Consider the following 5,099-nt stretch of genomic DNA (forward strand, 5'->3'; position numbering starts at 1 on the left):
TGCTTGCACACTAGGTATTTGACCAGTGCCTGAGGAGGCCAGAAAAGAGGTCATCAGACCCTCTGGAATTGGAGTTACACTTGGAGTATTGTGAGCTTCCATGGAGGTGCTGGGAACCAAACCCCTGTTCCTCTGGAAGAAATGTCCATAACCCTGGAGCCAACTCCTCAGCCTGCCAACTTGTAATCTATAAATAACTGTCCTTTCTGTTACATACTCACTACTGTACATTCAAGAACCTGAGAGGATTCCCTGGGATCTCGAAACAAAGTCTGTCAACCAAGAAATAAATACAGTGGGGGGAGGAAGGGGATTAAAAGTCCCCACTGATCCCTCTGTTAGAGGTCTGACTACAGGAGGGAAGGTTGAAGATAGTGACCCACGTGGTTCTTCACCGTTACATTGTTCTCTGATGGGGAGCAGGACAGGATGGGTGGTGACCACGGATGAGCAAGTTCCATGGCTCTGCAGTAAAGGGATGCAGTTACAGCTACTGAACACATAAATTACTAATGTGGAAATAAATCTTGTCAGCAGTAATGTGATACATAGCACTGGGTGAACCAAGGCATTAGAAATAATTACAGTTAAAACCAGAGGTGATTTCGTTTTCTTATTTTGAACTCACTCTTCCCCCATCTTATCTTCAGTTGCTTTTGTGGGTGGAAAAAGTAAGACATAGTTCTGAGAGCTTACTATCCCAAAGGGGTTCTGGAGGCCATGCATAATTGTACGTCCACATTGGCAGGAACTCAAAGAAGGACTCAACATTCTTGCTTTAACTCATTCAACTAAGCCACAATACCCTTTCCTTTCCAATGAAGACATGGTCAAAGTCAGATCAACCTGATAGAAACAGTGAGAGACAGCATGATGGGTGGGGAAGACACTTGGACTCCGTCTCCTGTAGCATTGAGTTACCGGGAGAGAAAAGGATGCTGGTGTGAAAAGATGCTGCCAGTCCAGTTTCCTCTCTCTGTCTCCCCACTGTTATTTCTTCCCTTCTCCAGCTATTCTTACCCGCATCTCTCATTTCCCTGGGCTTCTGTGCAGGAGTATATGGGATAAGCCTCTGATTTTTTATTGTGATTCTGTTAGTGGGAGGGAAACAATAAGAGTCAACTGATGGAGCTTAGGTTTCAGTGGAGGAAGGAAAAGAAAAAGAATCCAAACAAAATAGGATCATTTGGGTGGATTCAGATGAGTGGCGCAGAAGGGAACCTCTTGTTTGACCTCTGCTCAGTTTGAACATGTAGCTTGTCCCCTGGCCCTACGTGTAAGCTATCAAAATCTGAGTCAGTAAAGGAGGGTGGGAAAGTCCCGCTGTGGTGATTCAAGTCTCCTAACCTGCTTAGAGGCCATTTCCTAGCACAACATCGCCCTCTGTCGGATGCATCTAGGAACTACAGTCCTTCCAAACAGGAAGCCAAGGCAAAACTGACAGCTGGACGCAAGACTTTCTTCACTTGGCATACTCTTTTGGTGGTGACTCAACTGATATTCATCATTGAGTCAGTCCCAAAAGAGTATGCCAAGTGAAGAACGGAAGTATGTAAAAGGCCTTGATATTTAAATTTAAATAGTTTAACTAAGAGTTTAGCCTGCATGGTCTCAATTTTATTGATTTTTTAAAAAATGAGAGCTAGCTGCCTTGCCAAAGGCAATTTTTCTCTTTATCACTTCAGTTTAACTGACAAAACCCAAAAGAGGCCCTGGCCCACATGCGTTTCAGAAGGAAAGAGAGCAAACCCATGGGTAATAAGGAGAGACAAATACCAGGGACATTCCAGAACCTTTATCCAGAGGTGGTAGAGGGAGACCATCAAATCTTCTACACCCCACCAGGAAGAAGGACACATGCCACCTGGTAGATTTTGGGTCAGTGAGGGAGGAAGGAATGTGATTACCAGTCAAGTGATGTGTTTGAGCCTTTCCCCTTACCCTTTAACCATATTTGATAGCTCATTGATGGTTGCATCCACTTCAGCCTCAGGAAAGCCTGACAGGCAGGGTCTCAGAGGGTCAAGAAAGGGAGCTTTCGCTCATGACATCATGGTCGATGCCTGTCCTGGGAGAAATGCTAGATAAGGCTGAGGGGAATGGAAAGGACAGCAGTAGAGGGACGTACCTGAGATTAAAAACAAGTGGTTATATCACTGGGTATAGAAACTGGGTATATTACTCAGATCCTACAACTGTGATGATGATTAATGGCAGGAAACCAACATATGAGTTCTGGAGAGATTATACATCCAGCCCGCAGTGGAAATTAAAGCAAGTGTAGAATTAACAGGCAATAAAAAGAATTTCTCTCTCATTTACCAGAAATGAATAATGGACATTTGATTTTAAAACATTATTATTTTCTCTAAATTAGTCCTATTTACAATAACCCAATATGTCTTCTCAAAACAGTTTGTGTAACATCAGTAAATACTGTGGCTAGATGGGTGAACACACAGCTCATGGAAAGGAATAGAGAAGTTGGAAATAGTTGGAAACAGGAATATGTCCAGTTGTCATTGACAGAGAAATTTAACCAAAGAAATTCAGAGGAAACTTCAATAAATTACACTGGAGCAATAAGTTCTCTAAGCCACAAATGAAGGAGAAGGGAGGGAGGGATCATTTTTCATTTAATTAATTTAAAATATATAGATCTACATATAAATTGTAAAGTCATAAGCCTTATAAAAGAAAAAGGAAAGGCATCAAATCTGAGAGACAGCCGAATAATTCTTAAATGTAATATGGAAAATGAAAGCCAGAAAGTGGTGAAAAGCCATGTACCCAAAGATTTTTATCAAGAAAAAATTTAAAGTTCTGAAACTTTAATTTTAAAAGAGGCCAAACACATGAACAAACATTTGTCAAAGAAGATAAGGAGATGGAAATAGTCACCTAGGGGAAATGTTCAACATCACTGTCATCAATGCATGATGTGTGCATACACACACACACACACACACACACACACACACACGAAGAGCACAGACATTATCACTACACTACTATCAGGAATACTAAAATAATGTAAATTAGCAACAATGATCACAAGACCACTCAGTTGATGTGGGAGTCCCCTCTGTGTGCTGTGATTACCATTAATGAATAAAGAAACTGCTTTGGACCTATAGCAGGGTGGAACTTAGGTAGACGGGGAAGATGAAACTGAATGCTGGGAGAAAGAAGGGCAGAGTCAGGGAGCCGCCATGGAGCCGCCTGCAAAGATAGATGTGCTGAAACTTTGCTGGTAGAACACAACCTTGTGGGGGTGATATACAGATTAATAGAAATGGGTTAAATTAATAGGTAAGAGTTAGCCAATAAGAGGCTAGAGCTAATGGGGCAAGTAGTGATTTAATTAATACAGTTACTGTGTGATTATTTTTAGTCTAAGCTAGCCAGGCAGCCAGGAACCAACAAGCGGCTTCCTCGCAACACTCAGGGGCTAAAAGGAGCTTGCCACACAAGCCAGATGATTTGAGTTCAACTCCCAGAACCCATGTGGTGGATAAAGAGAACTGAATTTACAAAGTTGTTCTACACACACACACACACACACACACACACGTGTATACCTCTTCACAACGATGATAATGATAATAATATAATCTATAATATATTAGGTTTTACTCACAAGGAGGTAGAGACTAGACGTTGAGTACATTGCTAAGCGAAAGGATGAAATGGCACAACCACACTGAAAATCTGGCCCCAAATCAATGGCGGAGAGGTCCTGGGTCCTACGGTAGAAGCTGCCATTGCTATTTCCTAAACAGTCAAACTTCCTTCCAAGTATTTATGTCTATGCCCCTAGACACAGTGGATATTAATCAGCGCAGAGACACACACTGAAAATAAAAGAGTTCTCAGTCCTAAGTGGGGCATCTTTATCAACACTCCTATCAAGTTCTGGAGAGTAACCTAGATTTTTGGGAATAGCCTGTAATGTTTCGAAGGTTCTGTGGGACAGCTCTAAAGGAGATAACCCATATCTAGCACTGAGCTTTTTATTTGATTGATAGTCAATAGCGTCTGGGATAGCTCCTTTCCCTTTTATATATGTACGTATAAAATACAAAATCCGGGCCGGCACAAAAAATAAAGTCTATTTCCTTGTTTCGTAGTCACTTTTCAAGCAGCCAATACAACATCTCAGCGTCCTCTGATTTCTACAAAGGCAGCATACAATTTATGCCATAAACGCATGCATCCCTTGGCATTGACTCTCAATGGTCAAAAGTGTAGGACTCAGACCAGCAGGGGGCGAAGAAGCTCTAGGGACAGCTAAAGAAGGCTCACAGGCCAGGGTGAGGCAAGAGCAGGCGGACCTAAGAGGACTTGAGGCTGTGCAGGCGTGAGTGCACGAGTGCGCCAGTGTGGGTGTGCCAGTGCCTGAGCGGGCCGGAGGAAGACGAGCTCCAAGCTAGGGCTGCGGACTAGGCTGGCGCAACGCTCAAAACAGACAGAAGGACGGACGGACAGGCAAACAGAGACTGCAAAATAGGGGCGTTGCCAGGGAGGGGCGACTCCTTCTGGAAGGCACCGAGCCAAGCCGCAGGGAGGGGGAACAGTGCCGCCGCGGTAGCCGCGCTCCGCACCGAGAGGGCGATCCACGCGGACGCCCGCGGAGCCCGAGGCGCAACTGGTGCGAGGCGGGTGCAGCAGCGCCGCTCGGGCCGCGCGCCCCCGGGTGGCTTTGCAAGGCGGGGCGGCGAGAGCACAGGGCCGGGCCTTTGCATGAAGCCACTGGACCCTTCGGAGCAGCGGCGAAGCCCGGCGGAGCGCGGTCGGAGGCGGGCGGCCCCGGGGTCCGCGTCCCGGTGCCTTCGCGGCTGCGGACTCCTTCATGGGCCGCAGCTGAGGCTGCCCGCGGCGGCGGGGCGCGGGGCGGGGGGCGCGGTCCAGGCCCGGAGGCGGCGGCGCCGGAGGAAGCGCAGGAGACCGGGCCCGGGAGACGGGCAGCGGCTCGCCACAGCCCCGGGCTCGCCATGCTCCTGGCCTCGGCAGTGGTGGTGTGGGAATGGCTGAACGAGCACGGCCCCTGGCGTCCCTACAGCCCGGCCGTGAGCCACCACATCGAGGCGGTGGTGCGC

The sequence above is a fragment of the Alexandromys fortis genome, unplaced genomic scaffold, assembly GCF_014885135.2.
Source record: "Alexandromys fortis isolate MF-2015 unplaced genomic scaffold, M_Fortis_MF-2015_v1.1 scaffold_3, whole genome shotgun sequence".
Classification (NCBI taxonomy): domain Eukaryota; kingdom Metazoa; phylum Chordata; class Mammalia; order Rodentia; family Cricetidae; genus Alexandromys; species Alexandromys fortis.